The sequence below is a fragment of the Primulina eburnea genome, chromosome 1 (genome assembly GCF_022965805.1).
Source record: "Primulina eburnea isolate SZY01 chromosome 1, ASM2296580v1, whole genome shotgun sequence".
In the NCBI taxonomy this organism is placed as follows: Eukaryota; Viridiplantae; Streptophyta; class Magnoliopsida; order Lamiales; family Gesneriaceae; genus Primulina; species Primulina eburnea.
The window spans coordinates 37,078,432-37,101,235 of record NC_133101.1 but is presented as its reverse complement, the minus strand read 5'-3'; positions in this window follow the sequence as shown (position 1 = coordinate 37,101,235).

Genomic DNA, 22,804 nt, shown 5'->3' with positions numbered 1-22,804 from the left:
TGGGAAAAGTTGTTCCAAAAAGTTGCATGCCATGCCTTGAAAACTCAAAAAGTAGTCTCCCAACCTTTCACCTCCCATGCATGCATATTATAAGGTTTTTATCAAAATAAAAACCATGGACTAAATTTAATTATCTCAAACATATTTGAGACTAATTAAACATTACTTGAATTTACCCAAGTCCCACTAGTTAAATAATTAATTTAAATTGAGCTCTACAAGACTCAATATAATTTAATTAATTCAACACTTGAATTAATTTAATTATTTGGACTCTACTAGGTCCACTAGTGTTTAATTAATTCAACACTTGAATTAATTTAATTTAGTCCATAATAATGTTTATGAAAATCACAATTTTCAAATACATTATTCACTTGGCCAAATTTTAATTTAGGAACACTTCCATAAATCAAAATTTACATTTCTCTCATAGAAGTCATACTTCTATTTTTCTTTACACTTATAAACTCATTTATAAGTCGTTCAACGCATTGAACTATTTTCTCCTTTATAGAAGTCATACTTCTAATTTTCCTTACGCTTATAAACTCCTTTATAAGCCGTTCAACACATTGAACTATTTTTACTTCTCAACGGGATCTAGAAAGCTAGTACTTGTGTGGCCCTCAATGGTTCATTGATACAACTAGCCGTGGGTTCACATCTCCATGTGATTCGGACTAAACATGTCCTTATATGAGCATACCCCAATTGCTCCATTCTTACTTATCAACACCTTGATAAAAAAAATGTCAGAACTCAAATATGATAGTACCCAACCAACCATGTTAAACGCCTAGCAGCATCGCTTACATGATTCCCTAGGTATCAAATGATAGTGCCTGCAAGAACCATTCAATTATGGTTAGCGTACAGTACGGTCCCTTCAACTCATATATCCCGATCGATTCGACAACCATTGGTTTATCGAGAGTTGTCAATGAATCGATACTATGTGTCATGTCGTAGTTGCATCGATGGTGTAATCTATGAAACCCTTTCATAGTTACCACCATACTCTGGCCAGAGATTTCAACCTACATACACATGATAACACATAGGATATCCATACCCGAAGGTAAGCGGTGAATCCCCGACTACAATGCATCGACTCCTATGTGTTTCGACAGAACACCCAACCTTGCCACCTGATAACCCCATGAGAGTCGGTAAACAAGTCAAAGTGTAATTCTAGCACATAGAGTCTCAATGTTGTCCCGGGTCATAAGGACTAATGGTGTACAACCATAAACTAGGACGTTTCCACTCGATAAGTGAGAACCACTTGGAAAGTCCTTTTATGGAGGGTTGTTCAGTGCACTCAACAAGGAGCACCTATCTGCATGTTCGGACATCACAATGTCCCCTACCAATGAAACATGGTACTCACATCGCAGATACTAGTCTCTAACTCGAGCGGCCTATATCCTTCTTAGTGGCGGCTGAATCGACTAGGAACCGTTTAGAATATACAGTATTACAAATATGAGTTTCATGATACTCATCATATGAGCATCTCATATTCTTTCTACCATTTGTATATTCAAGGGCTTTATCTATGCAACTAGCATGGGTATACAGATAAAGATGTGCCAAAATAATAATATCAAATATTACTAAAATAGAGATTGCTTATACATAGAGTTTCATTGTGAACACTCGGCCAACACTTGGCTCGACGGGCACCTACTCTAACAATCTCCCACTTGCACTAGAGCCAACTACCCATTTGCATTAAACCCATTGATTCGCGATGCTTGTCGAATAATGGTCCAGGCAAAGGTTTAGCTAGTGGATCAACAACATTATCGGCGGAGCCGACTGTGTCAAAAGACACTTCTCCTCTTTCCACAATCTCTCCGAGGATGTGGTACTTTCTCAATACTAGTTTGGATTTCTGATGAGACCTTGGCTCCTTTGCTTGAGCTATAGCTCCCTTGTTGTCACACAACACCGGGACATGAGCAACTCCATTAGGAATGACGTCCAACTCTTAGACGAAATTCCTTATCCAAACAGCCTCCCTTGCTGCATCTGATGCAGCAATGTATTCGGCCTCTGTGCTGGAATCCGTAATATTGTCTTGCTTGGAACTCTTCCAAGAGACAGTAGCACCATTGAGCATGAATACAAAACCAGAGGTTGACTTCGAGTCATCGATATCGCTTTGGAAGCTAGAGTCGGTATAGCCTTCCAATTTTAGTTCTCCACCCCATAGACCAAGAACAATTTATTGGTCCTTCTCAACTACTTGAGGATGTCTTTCACAGCTTTCCAGTGTGGAAGACCAGGGTTCGATTGATATCTACTCACTACACTTAGTGCGAAAGCCATGTCAAGACGTGTAGATATCATCCCATACATGATGCTACCAATTGCCGAAGCATACGGAATGCGTGTCATCGCCACTATCTCTGCATCAGTCTTGGGAGACAGACTTGGATAGGGACACACCATGACACATTGGTAGATGTCCTCCCTTGGACTCATCCATCGAGAACGGCTTCACGATGGTATCAATGTATGTGGACTGGGTGAGACCAAGCAATCTTCTCGATCTATCTCTATAGATCTGTATTCCCAATACAAAAGATGCTTCACCCAAGTCCTGCATCGAGAACTTACTCGCAAACCATATCTTAGTTGATTGCAACATTCCTACATCATTCCCAATGAGTAGAATGTCATCAACATACAACACAAGGAATGTCACAACACTCCCACTGACCTTCTTATACCATAGGGTTCCTCAGGATTCTTAGTAAATCAACTCTTTGATTGTACTATCGAATCTAAGGTTCCAACTCCTAGATGCCTGCTTTAGACCATAAATAGATCTCTGAAGTTTGCATACCATATGCTCACTTCCGATAGATGTAAACCCTCCAGGTTTAGACATGTAAATAACTTTCTTAAAATCCCCATTAAGAAAGTCTGTCTTGACATCCATCTGCCATATCTCATAGTCATACCATGCAGCTATGGCTAGCAAAATCCTTATGGACTTGAACATTGCAATTGGAGAAAAGGTTTCCTCAAAGTCAACTCCTTGTCTTTGAGTATATCCTTTTGCCACCAATCGCGCCTTGAAGGTCAATACCTTCCCATCCGTCCCAAGTCCCTATGGGAACCTTTCCCTCAGGTGGATCTATAAGATCCCACACTTGGTTCGAATGCATGGAATTCATCTCAGATTCCATAGCTTCAAGCCATTTGGATGAATCGGCATCAGATAACGCTTCCTTGAAGGTCCTTGGATCAAATCCATGGTTAGGCTCATCATGGCCCTCTTCAAGAAGCAGACCATATCTCATAGGTGGTCTCGAGACTCTCTCGGATCTTCTAGGAGCCTGTATCTCCTCTCTTGGCTCTTCGGGTATGGGTTCTATAATTGTGGGTGTTTCTCGAACCTCTTCGAGTTCTATCATCTCCCCTTTTCTATCCAATAGAAAATTCCTTTTCCAAAAAGGTTGCATTCCTAGAAACAAACACCTTTGTTTCTTGGGGATGATAGAAGTGATATCCAACTAAAATCCTTGGATATCCCACAAAGTAACATAAAATGGATCAACTATCCAATTTATCTCCCACTACCTGCTTCACATAAGCAGGGCTCCCATATTCTAAGATAAGAATATTTGGGAGGCTTACCCATCCATATCTCATATGGTGTCTGCCTTTGAATGAACATTTAATTGAATATCTTTCAATTTTAAGTTATAGAGATCGTTTTCAAGTTCTCAAGTACCAATCAAACATTCATTCTTGTAAATGTTGCAAACACCTTTGCTAAATAAACAAGATTATCCATCTTTATCACAATAGAAATGGAAATAATGTTTTCACCAAAAAGGTACAAACAAAACATCTCTTAAAATTAACTTAAAATCATTGTTCAACAATAAGTAAACATTTCTTAAGGTCTTGGCAGCAACTCTTGCTCCATAGCCATCCTCTAGAAGGTCACACCTTCCTTAAGCATTCTACTTCTTCCCATCACCTATAACTCATTATAGAGATGTGAGTCATAACCGGTATCTAATACCCAAGAAGTAGAGTTATTTGAAATGTTTACTTCAATTTAGAACATACCGTTTCCAGAACTCTTCTGGGCCAGATATTCTTTGCAATTTCGCCTCCAATGTCCAGGCATCTTGCAGTGATGACAAACATCACTAGTCTTGTCAGCCCTAACTGGTGTGGCTGCCACAACGGGATTCGGAGATTGCCTCAACAAGGGCACGTTCTTCTTGGGACGTTGGAAAGAACGCTTCTTTCCATTCCCATGTGGATCAATCTTCGTACCAGATGAAGAACCCACATAAAGAACCAACTTCTCTTTCTTGATGGTGGATTCAAACGTAACAAGCATGTTTACCAACTCCTCAAGGGTCGGTTCCATCTTGTTCATGTTGAAGTTCACCACAAAAGGATCAAATGAGCTAGGCAGCGATAACATCAACACGTCGGTGGTCAACTCCGAAGGCAAGATCAGATCCATGCCAACGAGCTTGTCCACGAGCCCGATCACCTTTAGGCCATGCTCATGGACCGAGGCCCCATCTCGCATGCGCAAAGTGATCAGCTCCTTGACGGTAGCATTCCTAAGAGGCCGAGTCTGCTCACCAAAAAGCTCCTTGAGGTGCAAATGAATGTCAGCAGCATTCTTTGCACCCTCAAAACGCCTCTGCAGCTCATCATTCATAGAAGTCAGCATATAACACCTGGCTATCAAGTCATGGTCACACCATTCCTTGTAAGCCTGCAATTCCTCAGGATTGCAGTCAGTCGGAGCTTCAACAGGGGGCGACTCAGTCAGTGTATATGCTACCCTTTCCGAATTCAAGACTATTTTTAGGATTCTTAGCCAAGTGAGGTAATTAGGTCCGGTTAACATGTGTTTGTCGAGTATTGCAGATATCGGATTGCGAATCGAAGACATTGTCAATTTGTACTGAAAAGTAAAAATAGATAAATGTTGATGACTATTTTAAAATATTTAGTAAGATATGAAGTTTGGACTTTTACTTCATAAATATTTGCTCCCACTGTTTTGACATCTTTCACTACCCTCTAGTGAAAACGGGAAACTCCTTACCTCAGTAGGTACGTAAGGTCCAATTAGCGAATTATGATCCCGATTATACAGCCAATCACAATTCCTAAAAGGTAGTTTCCCAATTGCATCACAATGCAACCCTTAACGTAAAATTTTGTCTCACGTTTGATTAGGACCCATTATAGACGTCGTTCATCTTTACGTGTCAAGCCTTACCCATCGATGTTGAACCTTAATGGACGGTCGCCATGAGTTCCCCCAATTATCTGAGCCGAAGTCATGGGAGTTCCACGTAGTTCACATCACCATGTCAATGGATGTCACAGCTTTCCGGCACCCAAGGCCCCCCCAATAATATGAGCCGAGCCCCGAGTACGGGTAGCGTTCATCATGCACCCATTGTCGATGGAAGACAAGAAAATTATAACAAATTTTATAATTCCACTTTTCGGGCTTGATATTAATTTTGAATCTTATTCAAAATGAGGGTTTTTAGTTTTGAAAGGTCTCATCATTAATTTTTTATTTAAAAGCTCACCATATTTGATCGTATGTTTGCCGGATTCATGCAACTTTGTTATTATCATAATAATAACGCACATACTCATTATTTATAACATATCATGCATATATTATAAACAGTAAACAAACAAGGATGATCAATCGCCCCAATACTAATGGACCGTGTGAGCTAAACGCGGGCCTAGGTCCAATCCTAGGGTAAATGCACGGGATGCAAATGCAACTATTACATTAGCTTCCAATATTTACATGTCTTCGATCTTCATAATCATCATGGCCACCATCTTCCAATCTTGATCATCCACTATACTAATATTTACAAATAAATATCCATGGCAAATAGGGATACATCTCATGGGGTGGGAACGGGCCATAAACCAAGCCCACTTTATAAATTGATAATTATTACAATCATTCAACACAAAATATCCTAGCATACACCTAGCAAATTGGGCTTGGGCTTTTGATCATCCTTCATGCATAATATCACATATCATACACCATCAATTAATTATCACAATAATTAATTGATTCAATATTATATATCTTGATCCAATCACTAACCGCCACGATTATAAACTAAATTAACAAAGTATACAAACACCTTTGTCTACTTTCCAATTAATTTATTTATAACCGAATTTCTTGTAAATCACCATTTACTATAAATAATTAAAGTCCAACTTAAATTATTTATTTCATGAGAAAATATTTGCAACTTTTGTAATTTTAAACTTAAGGGCCCAAAAACTCATTTTTCACCAAAAACATTTTGGCTCATTTAAAATTCACAAATATGTTAACCATCTAATGGCCCAACAACATCAAGGCCCATGCCATTGAGAGTGTGGGAGGAGAGAAGGAAGACTAGACATGGTTGTGGGAAAAGTTGTTCCAAAAAGTTGCATGTCATGCCTTGAAAACTCAAAAAGTAGTCTCCCAACCTTTCACCTCCCATGCATGCATATTATAAGGTTTTTATCAAAATAAAAACCATGGACTAAATTTAATTATCTCAAACATATTTGAGACTAATTAAACATTACTTGAATTTACCCAAGTCCCACTAGCTAAATAATTAATTAAAATTGAGCTCTACAAGACTCAATATAATTTAATTAATTCAACACTTGAATTAATTTAATTATTTGGACTCTACTAGGTCCACTAGTGTTTAATTAATTCAACACTTGAATTAATTTAATTTAGTCCATAATAATGTTTATGAAAATCACAATTTTCAAATACATTATTCACTTGGCCAAATTTTAATTTAGGAACACTTCCATAAATCAAAATTTACATTTCTCTCATAGAAGTCATACTTCTATTTTTCTTTACACTTATAAACTCATTTATAAGTCGTTCAACACATTGAACTATTTTCTCCTTTATAGAAGTCATACTTCTAATTTTCCTTACGCTTATAAACTCCTTTATAAGCCGTTCAACACATTGAACTATTTTTACTTCTCAACGGGATCTAGAAAGCTAGTACTTGTGTGGCCCTCAATGGTTCATTGATACAACTAACCGTGGGTTCACATCTCCATGTGATTCGGACTAAACATGTCCTTATATGAGCATACCCCAATTGCTCCATTCTTACTTATCAACACCTTGATAAAAAGAATGTCAGAAGTCAAGTCTGATAGTACCCAACCAACCATGTTAAACGCCTAGCAGCATCGCTTACATGATTCCATAGGTATCAAATGATAGTGCCTGCAAGAACCATTCAATTATGGTTAGCGTACAGTACGGTCCCTTCAACTCATATATCCCGATCGATTCGACAACCATTGGTTTATCGAGAGTTGTCAATGAATCGATACTATGTGTCATGTCGTAGTTGCATCGATGGTGTAACCTATGAAACCCTTTCATAGTTACCACCATACTCTGGCCAGAGATTTCAACCTACATACACATGATAACACATAGGATATCCATACCCGAAGGTAAGCGGTGAATCCCCGACTACAATGCATCGACTCCTATGTGTTTCGACAGAACACCCAACCTTGCCACCTGATGACCCCATGAGAGTCGGTAAACAAGTCAAAGTGTAATTCTAGCACATAGAGTCTCAATGTTGTCCCGGGTCATAAGGACTAATGGTGTACAACCATAAACTAGGACATTTCCACTCGATAAGTGAGAACCACTTGGAAAGTCCTTTTATGGAGGGTTGTTCAGTGCACTCAACAAGGAGCACCTATCTGCATGTTCGGACATCACAATGTCCCCTACCAATGAAACTTGGTACTCACATCGCAGATACTAGTCTCTAACTCGAGCGGCCTATATCCTTCTTAGTGGCGGCTGAATCGACTAGGAACCGTTTAGAATATACAGTATTACAAATATGAGTTTCATGATACTCATCATATGAGCATCTCATATTCTTTCTACCATTTGTATATTCAAGGGCTTTATCTATGCAACTAGCATGGGTATACAGATAAAGATGTGCCAAAATAATAATATCAAATATTACTAAAATAAAGATTGCTTATACATAGAGTTTCATTGTGAACACTCGGCCAACACTTGGCTCGACGGGCACCTACTCTAACAAGAACCAGATATGGACACTATGAATTTATTGTCATGCCTTTTGGGTTAACGAATGCACCGGCGGTATTTTTGGGATTGATGAACCGCGTCTTTCAGAAATATTTGGATGATTTTGTTATCATATATATCGATGATATCTTGATTTATTCAAAGAATATGATGGAGCATGCAGAACATTTAAGAACTGTGTTACGAATTTTGAGGGCGGAGAAATTATATGCTAAACTGTCGGAATGCGAGTTTTGGTTGAAACAGGTGGTGTTTCTGGGACATATTATATCCGGAGACGGGATATCTGTTGATCCCAGTAAAGTTGAGACAGTGATTTCTTGGCCGAGACCGACATCTGTACCAGAGATACGCAGTTTTATGGGTTTGGCAGGATATTATGGCCAATTCATTAAAGATTTTTTGAGTATTGCCAAACCGATTGCACAGTTGACTCAGAAAAATGCTCCGTTTGTTTGGTCTGAGGAATGTGAGACCAGTTTTCTTGAACTGAAGAAAAGATTGACCAGTGCTCCTGTGTTGACGATTCCTTCAGGCACTGGTGATTTTGTTGTCTATTGTGATGCATCTCACCGCAGATTAGGTTGTGTTTTTGTGGGGACCCGGACGCTAATCATTTTCTTAATCATCGTTGGGATTTAAATAATCAGTTCTGATAAACAGGGTCTAAAAATTTTTCCTTTTTTAAAATATAAACGCGGAAGGTAATGGCATCTAATAATATACATATCTGTATAAAATACATTTCAGTATTAAAATACAATAATCTAGTCTAAGGTTCAACTACTAAATTCAAGTAATAAAACCAAGTCTATATCCAAGTCCGGAATCACCACGCTAACTCGTCTTCTCTCGTCGTCTTCTTGACCCCGATCCTATCCCACCTGTTGTCATGCACACATACAAAACAAGACAACAGCCGGATAACTCCGGTGAGAATAAATCCCAGTATAAAACATGGTAAACATGTATATACATAAAATCATTCATGAAACATGATGTTACGAATAAAATCGAAACATTAGATTTCATAAGCTATGAAATCTAATCACACAACAAGCATGCACTTCAAATCAACCAACCATGCATATAACCAATCTAAATCATAAAAACATGCTAGCACAATTGGAAGCAATAATGATGGGTCCTATGATCTAGGAACCACATCCATATAAGCATGCAGTCCTAATCAAATCACGTCTAGACTTGACTCGACTAGAACTCTAGGGATCCCGGTGTGAATAAGACGTCACTACCTACCCTCCAATCGGGGTAATGAACGTCTCATTCCTAGACTTCGGTCTGAGCTGTATCAACGGCGGCAATAAGAGTAATACCTACTCCTATGCTGAGATACACCGAAACGTCCAGATATTTGACAATGCCTGTCAAAGACTTTCCTATCTTAACTGCAATGAATAACAATCTGTAAACAAAGCATAATCATATTCATAACTGAATATCACAATTATCTTACCTGCTTGAATACAGATTCTATAATCAAAGCATAATCAGATAACAATATAACCAATAATCTAGTATGTGATTTTATTGGGAAACTCAAATTAATCTAATTTGAGTTATGCGTCCCAAATATCACATGAATTATACCTTTGTCTTCCTGATCTGATGAAGACGACGTCTCGAAGTCGAAGCTGTTCATCCCTGATCTGAAACGACAATAACAAATACACTGTATCAATATGTCGTTCAAATCACAATCTGTTCTGAACAATACCCAATTCAGTACAAAATCTGATCACATCAACAATATCACGAGATAACAGAAACCAATACTGAATCTGATCAATCCGTACCAACTGATGTTTAGACGGCATATCATATCATGTCGATAACCCGACAATCTCAACATCACAAATAACCTATCAGAACTTGGAGTCAATACCATAATATCATTATTCTAATTCCAGCATATGAATGTCTAACAACTGCATCTTCAGAAATGCTGAAATATATAATACAGACATACGGTATTATTTCCTCTATCTGACTTCACATAACTACTGAATAACCTATCCAGACCCATAAGAATAATCCTCTATGATTTAGAATACTACCATTTAGTTTGAAGTCTCAGTCAATATCTTCTAAAATTCATAACAATTGTATAACCAACTTATTCTTAAATCTGTCTTCGATTATACAATATCTACGGTAGTATAAACACCATATCTGAATCATATTCAATTCTGACAATATCATAAATTCAAATCTCGTCTAAACGTAACAAAACTTACGTCCAGTTGTAGCCTGCGTTGCTAGGAACACAGTACCGAAGTCGGATTCAAAATCAGACGGGCGGATCGTTCGCAAATTGAATTCTAAACCACGAATTCTCCAAATTCTCTATTCTTCCCTTTTCTCATTTTTGGATTAACGTTTAAGATGATATACATGTATATATATATATATATATATACACTCGTAACATGCATCGAGCCAAGTGGCTCACCTTTCAAGTTGCACGTCGCTCGCTAGGGCGGTCAAAACCTACCGCTAGGGCGAAGCACTCTCGGCCCTCACAATTCTACATGCGCGCTCGGGCGAACAAAAAGTGCCGCCCGGGCGAAGGACTCTCGGCTTTCTACCATTAAACCCTCTCGCTCGGGCGGTCATAAACTCCCGCCCGGGCGAATGACATTCGGCCCAAATCTTGTGTCCCTCATAATTTTTTTCCAATTTGATCTCGAACTGGCCCGGCTATAATTACATCAAGTCATAATCAACAAATCATCTCAGATTACGTTAATTAAATTCTCGGGCATTACATTTCTCCCCCTCTTAGATCTGAGTTCGTCCTCGAACTCACCAATCATCAAACCGAATCTGTCAAAAGAAATATATGACAGAGGTTAACATCCAAACTCATTTCACTAGCCGAATCAATCCCATATTACAGGCTATATAACACCTGTATACGCCAATTGCAATTTATAACAAAGCAATACCACCTGTAGTTGCTATTCCATCTTCGGCTCCCAATACCAATCGTCATCATCCGACATTGGTTTCTTACATCTATTCATTCTAATCTAGCTGGATAGTTATGGTCATACCGTAAGTCATACCCTGACAACCATTCATAACCGCTAGTACTAACATCTAGTACTAAAGTTCTACCCATATCCGCCAATATCTGGTTACTACACGCTGACTACCTGTCAATCTGTAACAACTTTGCGAGGGAGAACTCATGATATTTCCGTCACAAGTACCGCTCCATCCAAATCACAATCTGATATCATCTAATGCAGCATTCTAGTAAATTTGACAATTCCTTTGACATTGATCTATGTCATCTGGTTCTATTTGTACGTAATCTGGTACAAACTGATAGATATAGATTGAATATTCTGTCAATCATAATCATATCATATCATAAGCTGTAGAATTGACGGTACTTTTATCCCGAAAGCCATACTCACATTTTCTTATTCAGAAATATACTAAATCGGTAATCATCTTCTGATTCATATCTTTTTGGCTTCTTTTGTTCTCAATTCAAACATATCGGTACCATTTCTACCAATCTTACAACATAATTTGCTGTCCCACCTGATTTCATCTATCTATGCCACATTATCTGTTCGAATATCTTACATTCTGAAATAGCTGAATGAAACCTGAATCCACCCCAGTGCAGTTCTGACACTACCTGTGACGTCAGATTCGAACTAATGTTGTACAAGATCAGTTAATAACATAAAAGAACGAAGAAATACCTACCTGGTATTCGGCTCTGACTATCAATACCAAAAGCTGTAAACAATTCTGATAACACACGATAACCAAACCCATAGAAAACGCAAACTCATACAGATGTTATATTGATCTGATCAACAAAATACAGGTCTGAAAATTCTGATCACCGTTCGGAACTACAGTATTTTCCACAACAACGCTGATACAATTGGAACTGCATAGTATCACACACTGAATAATACTTACAATAACATCAACTCAAACTCAGAATAGAAATGTCCTATGCTGATCTAGTGAGTTTAAGAAAACTCATAACATAATAGATTCTGGCTGGCTGACCAATCTTCATACTGTCCAGATCAACTGCTATATTTCATCTGCAAATAGAATATACTCCCAACCAATATACGATGTCTCAAATACTGATTTAGAATCATAACAATACTCAGCAGATGTAAAATAATACAAGAAAAAGATAATCAGAATAAGATAATCTGTCCAAATCAGATAAGGAAGTTCTGACATATCTGACATTTTACTAATTCTGACATTCCTGATACCACATAGTCTGAATATAAACCTGTATCAATAACTGCATTCGGATCCATACCTGACCCATTGCTGTATACAATAATCACGGTTCTCGGAATATTTCACCCAGTCTTCAAATATTCAATATAAACAATCAGATGCTATGGATATATCCCGGAATCATAGATATAACAAGCATAATTCTTCAAAATACCCCTGAACACATAATCTGTCAATTTAGAAACCAACTAAAATGTCTTCCAGAGAAATACACAATCAACTGGATTCCTTAGCCCATACTTTAATCTGTCACTTCTTCTTGTTCATTCTGATATAAAACACATCTGACATCCTATCTAGGCCAACAACAGTCAACTATTAGATTACTAGCCCATGTGTTACTGCTAGACTCGATTTCAGTGGATCTACTGAATACATAAGGATACCATCTGTTCCTTTCTGTAATAATCGAGTCCTAAACCCTACAATTTTCTGAGGACTTCTGGATCTAAAATCCTCATTTATCAACTAGATCTGGTCTTAATCTTACTATTTCTGGAACACATTCTACGATATTTCTGTACTTGTTTAGCATATACATGTCAATAATGCAATCCAAATCAGACAATTACAAGTACATCATAATCTAATCCAGTCCCATCCTCATCTAACTGAGTATATAATATGTCACAGAAATTGCTGATATCAACATATTCCTCCAAACAGTAAGGAAATCAATACTACAGCACAAACAGACCCCATAAATATAGCATATCATCATGCTACTCAATCACAGATACTCATGGCGAATGCATTAGTATATATCAATACATCTGCAGTATAATCATAAAAAATGATACCTGTTGTAACTACTGGGTCTGTTTTTCTGTCATTGTCACCAATGACTGTGCTCTTTACGATCTTCGAAAATGTTTCTGAGGACAAACTTTAGCAAAGTGTCCCGTCTGCTTACAGATATTGCACTTCCCAAGCACTCCTTTGCATTGCTCTGAGGAATGTCTCCCTCCGCAAATCCTACAGTATACTCTTGTATAGCTCGGGCTGGAACCACTGGAACTAGAAGAAACATTTCCTACTTTCTTGAACGGTTTCTTTTGAGCTTTCAATGGTTCTTTCTTTATATCACTGCTGCTGCCAATCTCGACTCTAGGAGGCAGTTGCTGTGGATTCGGAGTTGGAAGAGCATACAACACTTCCTGTTGTCCTGTCAGAACCGTTTCCGCTCTTTTGGCTCTATTCAAAGTATCAGCAAAACTACTTGATTGCTTCACATTCACCAATGTACGTACTTCTGGATTCAATCCCTGAATGAACTGACTAGAAATAGCATCATCATTTCTAGCCACAAGAGGAGCAAAACGTAGAAGTGTGAAGAAATGTGCCAAGTACTCTTCAATACTCATCTGGCCTTGTCTCAGGTTTGCAAATTCTGCACTTCTGTCCTCTCTATATGACCCGGGGAAAAATCTTTGATAAAACTCAAACTTGAAAGTCTTCCACGTAATCACTGAACGACTCTGCTCTAAAGCTCCTTTGGTGAGTAACCACCATCTCCTGGCAGTCTCATGCAATTGGTTCTCAATAAGCCTAATTCTACACTCATCTGTGAAATTCAGGAATTCAAATAACATTTCTGTCTCCTCTAGCCATTTCTCACAATCTACTGACGTCTCAGTTCCTTTCAGAATTGGCGGTTGAAACGACTGAAACCTCTGTAACTGTGTTTCCATCTGAATTTCTGCCACATCTATCTGAGATTCTGTTCTATCTGTCTGATCATATGACGTACTGCCTTTTTCTGGAATTCTGCGGGGAGCTATATTTGATTACCAAAACATCAGTAATCCCATACCACAAACCTGTTTCAAATCTTTTCCTGACCATCTTACTGCTGGTCATGAATCCGATCTGATTCGTATTCAGTGATACATAATACCAATCTACTTCACATAATCAGGTAAACATGTATCTTTAAGCAGTAACACATAGTCTCATGCTAGCACACAATGTCAGTCAACATTAAAATCAATCTCATGCTAGCACACACATGCAAGGAAAGAAAATTCATCTACCCCGCTCATTCTCTTCTATCTCAATCTAAGTCAGTCTAACAGATCTCTCAGTTCTGACTATCTCAATCTAAAGATCTATCTCTAAAGGATCTTCGCTCTGATACCACCTGTTGTGGGGACCCGGACGCTAATCATTTTCTTAATCATCGTTGGGATTTAAATAATCAGTTCTGATAAACAGGGTCTAAAAATTTTTCCTTTTTTAAAATATAAACGCGGAAGGTAATGGCATCTAATAATATACATATCTGTATAAAATACATTTCAGTATTAAAATACAATAATCTAGTCTAAGGTTCAACTACTAAATTCAAGTAATAAAACCAAGTCTATATCCAAGTCCGGAATCACCACGCTAACTCGTCTTCTCTCGTCGTCTTCTTGACCCCGATCCTATCCCACCTGTTGTCATGCACACATACAAAACAAGACAACAGCCGGATAACTCCGGTGAGAATAAATCCCAGTATAAAACATGGTAAACATGTATATACATAAAATCATTCATGAAACATGATGTTACGAATAAAATCGAAACATTAGATTTCATAAGCTATGAAATCTAATCACACAACAAGCATGCACTTCAAATCAACCAACCATGCATATAACCAATCTAAATCATAAAAACATGCTAGCACAATTGGAAGCAATAATGATGGGTCCTATGATCTAGGAACCACATCCATATAAGCATGCAGTCCTAATCAAATCACGTCTAGACTTGACTCGACTAGAACTCTAGGGATCCCGGTGTGAATAAGACGTCACTACCTACCCTCCAATCGGGGTAATGAACGTCTCATTCCTAGACTTTGGTCTGAGCTGTATCAACGGCGGCAATAAGAGTAATACCTACTCCTATGCTGAGATACACCGAAACGTCCAGATATTTGACAATGCCTGTCAAAGACTTTCCTATCTTAACTGCAATGAATTGATACTATGTGTCATGTCGTAGTTGCATCGATGGTGTAACCTATGAAACCCTTTCATAGTTACCACCATACTCTGGCCAGAGATTTCAACCTACATACACATGATAACACATAGGATATCCATACCCGAAGGTAAGCGGTGAATCCCCGACTACAATGCATCGACTCCTATGTGTTTCGACAGAACACCCAACCTTGCCACCTGATGACCCCATGAGAGTCGGTAAACAAGTCAAAGTGTAATTCTAGCACATAGAGTCTCAATGTTGTCCCGGGTCATAAGGACTAATGGTGTACAACCATAAACTAGGACATTTCCACTCGATAAGTGAGAACCACTTGGAAAGTCCTTTTATGGAGGGTTGTTCAGTGCACTCAACAAGGAGCACCTATCTGCATGTTCGGACATCACAATGTCCCCTACCAATGAAACTTGGTACTCACATCGCAGATACTAGTCTCTAACTCGAGCGGCCTATATCCTTCTTAGTGGCGGCTGAATCGACTAGGAACCGTTTAGAATATACAGTATTACAAATATGAGTTTCATGATACTCATCATATGAGCATCTCATATTCTTTCTACCATTTGTATATTCAAGGGCTTTATCTATGCAACTAGCATGGGTATACAGATAAAGATGTGCCAAAATAATAATATCAAATATTACTAAAATAAAGATTGCTTATACATAGAGTTTCATTGTGAACACTCGGCCAACACTTGGCTCGACGGGCACCTACTCTAACAAGAACCAGATATGGACACTATGAATTTATTGTCATGCCTTTTGGGTTAACGAATGCACCGGCGGTATTTTTGGGATTGATGAACCGCGTCTTTCAGAAATATTTGGATGATTTTGTTATCATATATATCGATGATATCTTGATTTATTCAAAGAATATGATGGAGCATGCAGAACATTTAAGAACTGTGTTACGAATTTTGAGGGCGGAGAAATTATATGCTAAACTGTCGGAATGCGAGTTTTGGTTGAAACAGGTGGTGTTTCTGGGACATATTATATCCGGAGACGGGATATCTGTTGATCCCAGTAAAGTTGAGACAGTGATTTCTTGGCCGAGACCGACATCTGTACCAGAGATACGCAGTTTTATGGGTTTGGCAGGATATTATGGCCAATTCATTAAAGATTTTTTGAGTATTGCCAAACCGATTGCACAGTTGACTCAGAAAAATGCTCCGTTTGTTTGGTCTGAGGAATGTGAGACCAGTTTTCTTGAACTGAAGAAAAGATTGACCAGTGCTCCTGTGTTGACGATTCCTTCAGGCACTGGTGATTTTGTTGTCTATTGTGATGCATCTCACCGCAGATTAGGTTGTGTTTTTGTGGGGACCCGGACGCTAATCATTTTCTTAATCATCGTTGGGATTTAAATAATCAGTTCTGATAAACAGGGTCTAAAAATTTTTCCTTTTTTAAAATATAAACGCGGAAGGTAATGGCATCTAATAATATACATATCTGTATAAAATACATTTCAGTATTAAAATACAATAATCTAGTCTAAGGTTCAACTACTAAATTCAAGTAATAAAACCAAGTCTATATCCAAGTCCGGAATCACCACGCTAACTCGTCTTCTCTCGTCGTCTTCTTGACCCCGATCCTATCCCACCTGTTGTCATGCACACATACAAAACAAGACAACAGCCGGATAACTCCGGTGAGAATAAATCCCAGTATAAAACATGGTAAACATGTATATACATAAAATCATTCATGAAACATGATGTTACGAATAAAATCGAAACATTAGATTTCATAAGCTATGAAATCTAATCACACAACAAGCATGCACTTCAAATCAACCAACCATGCATATAACCAATCTAAATCATAAAAACATGCTAGCACAATTGGAAGCAATAATGATGGGTCCTATGATCTAGGAACCACATCCATATAAGCATGCAGTCCTAATCAAATCACGTCTAGACTTGACTCGACTAGAACTCTAGGGATCCCGGTGTGAATAAGACGTCACTACCTACCCTCCAATCGGGGTAATGAACGTCTCATTCCTAGACTTCGGTCTGAGCTGTATCAACGGCGGCAATAAGAGTAATACCTACTCCTATGCTGAGATACACCGAAACGTCCAGATATTTGACAATGCCTGTCAAAGACTTTCCTATCTTAACTGCAATGAATAACAATCTGTAAACAAAGCATAATCATATTCATAACTGAATATCACAATTATCTTACCTGCTTGAATACAGATTCTATAATCAAAGCATAATCAGATAACAATATAACCAATAATCTAGTATGTGATTTTATTGGGAAACTCAAATTAATCTAATTTGAGTTATGCGTCCCAAATATCACATGAATTATACCTTTGTCTTCCTGATCTGATGAAGACGACGTCTCGAAGTCGAAGCTGTTCATCCCTGATCTGAAACGACAATAACAAATACACTGTATCAATATGTCGTTCAAATCACAATCTGTTCTGAACAATACCCAATTCAGTACAAAATCTGATCACATCAACAATATCACGAGATAACAGAAACCAATACTGAATCTGATCAATCCGTACCAACTGATGTTTAGACGGCATATCATATCATGTCGATAACCCGACAATCTCAACATCACAAATAACCTATCAGAACTTGGAGTCAATACCATAATATCATTATTCTAATTCCAGCATATGAATGTCTAACAACTGCATCTTCAGAAATGCTGAAATATATAATACAGACATACGGTATTATTTCCTCTATCTGACTTCACATAACTACTGAATAACCTATCCAGACCCATAAGAATAATCCTCTATGATTTAGAATACTACCATTTAGTTTGAAGTCTCAGTCAATATCTTCTAAAATTCATAACAATTGTATAACCAACTTATTCTTAAATCTGTCTTCGATTATACAATATCTACGGTAGTATAAACACCATATCTGAATCATATTCAATTCTGACAATATCATAAATTCAAATCTCGTCTAAACGTAACAAAACTTACGTCCAGTTGTAGCCTGCGTTGCTAGGAACACAGTACCGAAGTCGGATTCAAAATCAGACGGGCGGATCGTTCGCAAATTGAATTCTAAACCACGAATTCTCCAAATTCTCTATTCTTCCCTTTTCTCATTTTTGGATTAACGTTTAAGATGATATACATGTATATATATATATATATATATACACTCGTAACATGCATCGAGCCAAGTGGCTCACCTTTCAAGTTGCACGTCGCTCGCTAGGGCGGTCAAAACCTACCGCTAGGGCGAAGCACTCTCGGCCCTCACAATTCTACATGCGCGCTCGGGCGAACAAAAAGTGCCGCCCGGGCGAAGGACTCTCGGCTTTCTACCATTAAACCCTCTCGCTCGGGCGGTCATAAACTCCCGCCCGGGCGAATGACATTCGGCCCAAATCTTGTGTCCCTCATAATTTTTTTCCAATTTGATCTCGAACTGGCCCGGCTATAATTACATCAAGTCATAATCAACAAATCATCTCAGATTACGTTAATTAAATTCTCGGGCATTACATTTCTCCCCCTCTTAGATCTGAGTTCGTCCTCGAACTCACCAATCATCAAACCGAATCTGTCAAAAGAAATATATGACAGAGGTTAACATCCAAACTCATTTCACTAGCCGAATCAATCCCATATTACAGGCTATATAACACCTGTATACGCCAATTGCAATTTATAACAAAGCAATACCACCTGTAGTTGCTATTCCATCTTCGGCTCCCAATACCAATCGTCATCATCCGACATTGGTTTCTTACATCTATTCATTCTAATCTAGCTGGATAGTTATGGTCATACCGTAAGTCATACCCTGACAACCATTCATAACCGCTAGTACTAACATCTAGTACTAAAGTTCTACCCATATCCGCCAATATCTGGTTACTACACGCTGACTACCTGTCAATCTGTAACAACTTTGCGAGGGAGAACTCATGATATTTCCGTCACAAGTACCGCTCCATCCAAATCACAATCTGATATCATCTAATGCAGCATTCTAGTAAATTTGACAATTCCTTTGACATTGATCTATGTCATCTGGTTCTATTTGTACGTAATCTGGTACAAACTGATAGATATAGATTGAATATTCTGTCAATCATAATCATATCATATCATAAGCTGTAGAATTGACGGTACTTTTATCCCGAAAGCCATACTCACATTTTCTTATTCAGAAATATACTAAATCGGTAATCATCTTCTGATTCATATCTTTTTGGCTTCTTTTGTTCTCAATTCAAACATATCGGTACCATTTCTACCAATCTTACAACATAATTTGCTGTCCCACCTGATTTCATCTATCTATGCCACATTATCTGTTCGAATATCTTACATTCTGAAATAGCTGAATGAAACCTGAATCCACCCCAGTGCAGTTCTGACACTACCTGTGACGTCAGATTCGAACTAATGTTGTACAAGATCAGTTAATAACATAAAAGAACGAAGAAATACCTACCTGGTATTCGGCTCTGACTATCAATACCAAAAGCTGTAAACAATTCTGATAACACACGATAACCAAACCCATAGAAAACGCAAACTCATACAGATGTTATATTGATCTGATCAACAAAATACAGGTCTGAAAATTCTGATCACCGTTCGGAACTACAGTATTTTCCACAACAACGCTGATACAATTGGAACTGCATAGTATCACACACTGAATAATACTTACAATAACATCAACTCAAACTCAGAATAGAAATGTCCTATGCTGATCTAGTGAGTTTAAGAAAACTCATAACATAATAGATTCTGGCTGGCTGACCAATCTTCATACTGTCCAGATCAACTGCTATATTTCATCTGCAAATAGAATATACTCCCAACCAATATACGATGTCTCAAATACTGATTTAGAATCATAACAATACTCAGCAGATGTAAAATAATACAAGAAAAAGATAATCAGAATAAGATAATCTGTCCAAATCAGATAAGGAAGTTCTGACATATCTGACATTTTACTAATTCTGACATTCCTGATACCACATAGTCTGAATATAAACCTGTATCAATAACTGCATTCGGATCCATACCTGACCCATTGCTGTATACAATAATCACGGTTCTCGGAATATTTCACCCAGTCTTCAAATATTCAATATAAACAATCAGATGCTATGGATATATCCCGGAATCATAGATATAACAAGCATAATTCTTCAAAATACCCCTGAACACATAATCTGTCAATTTAGAAACCAACTAAAATGTCTTCCAGAGAAATACACAATCAACTGGATTCCTTAGCCCATACTTTAATCTGTCACTTCTTCTTGTTCATTCTGATATAAAACACATCTGACATCCTATCTAGGCCAACAACAGTCAACTATTAGATTACTAGCCCATGTGTTACTGCTAGACTCGATTTCAGTGGATCTACTGAATACATAAGGATACCATCTGTTCCTTTCTGTAATAATCGAGTCCTAAACCCTACAATTTTCTGAGGACTTCTGGATCTAAAATCCTCATTTATCAACTAGATCTGGTCTTAATCTTACTATTTCTGGAACACATTCTACGATATTTCTGTACTTGTTTAGCATATACATGTCAATAATGCAATCCAAATCAGACAATTACAAGTACATCATAATCTAATCCAGTCCCATCCTCATCTAACTGAGTATATAATATGTCACAGAAATTGCTGATATCAACATATTCCTCCAAACAGTAAGGAAATCAATACTACAGCACAAACAGACCCCATAAATATAGCATATCATCATGCTACTCAATCACAGATACTCATGGCGAATGCATTAGTATATATCAATACATCTGCAGTATAATCATAAAAAATGATACCTGTTGTAACTACTGGGTCTGTTTTTCTGTCATTGTCACCAATGACTGTGCTCTTTACGATCTTCGAAAATGTTTCTGAGGACAAACTTTAGCAAAGTGTCCCGTCTGCTTACAGATATTGCACTTCCCAAGCACTCCTTTGCATTGCTCTGAGGAATGTCTCCCTCCGCAAATCCTACAGTATACTCTTGTATAGCTCGGGCTGGAACCACTGGAACTAGAAGAAACATTTCCTACTTTCTTGAACGGTTTCTTTTGAGCTTTCAATGGTTCTTTCTTTATATCACTGCTGCTGCCAATCTCGACTCTAGGAGGCAGTTGCTGTGGATTCGGAGTTGGAAGAGCATACAACACTTCCTGTTGTCCTGTCAGAACCGTTTCCGCTCTTTTGGCTCTATTCAAAGTATCAGCAAAACTACTTGATTGCTTCACATTCACCAATGTACGTACTTCTGGATTCAATCCCTGAATGAACTGACTAGAAATAGCATCATCATTTCTAGCCACAAGAGGAGCAAAACGTAGAAGTGTGAAGAAATGTGCCAAGTACTCTTCAATACTCATCTGGCCTTGTCTCAGGTTTGCAAATTCTGCACTTCTGTCCTCTCTATATGACCCGGGGAAAAATCTTTGATAAAACTCAAACTTGAAAGTCTTCCACGTAATCACTGAACGACTCTGCTCTAAAGCTCCTTTGGTGAGTAACCACCATCTCCTGGCAGTCTCATGCAATTGGTTCTCAATAAGCCTAATTCTACACTCATCTGTGAAATTCAGGAATTCAAATAACATTTCTGTCTCCTCTAGCCATTTCTCACAATCTACTGACGTCTCAGTTCCTTTCAGAATTGGCGGTTGAAACGACTGAAACCTCTGTAACTGTGTTTCCATCTGAATTTCTGCCACATCTATCTGAGATTCTGTTCTATCTGTCTGATCATATGACGTACTGCCTTTTTCTGGAATTCTGCGGGGAGCTATATTTGATTACCAAAACATCAGTAATCCCATACCACAAACCTGTTTCAAATCTTTTCCTGACCATCTTACTGCTGGTCATGAATCCGATCTGATTCGTATTCAGTGATACATAATACCAATCTACTTCACATAATCAGGTAAACATGTATCTTTAAGCAGTAACACATAGTCTCATGCTAGCACACAATGTCAGTCAACATTAAAATCAATCTCATGCTAGCACACACATGCAAGGAAAGAAAATTCATCTACCCCGCTCATTCTCTTCTATCTCAATCTAAGTCAGTCTAACAGATCTCTCAGTTCTGACTATCTCAATCTAAAGATCTATCTCTAAAGGATCTTCGCTCTGATACCACCTGTTGTGGGGACCCGGACGCTAATCATTTTCTTAATCATCGTTGGGATTTAAATAATCAGTTCTGATAAACAGGGTCTAAAAATTTTTCCTTTTTTAAAATATAAACGCGGAAGGTAATGGCATCTAATAA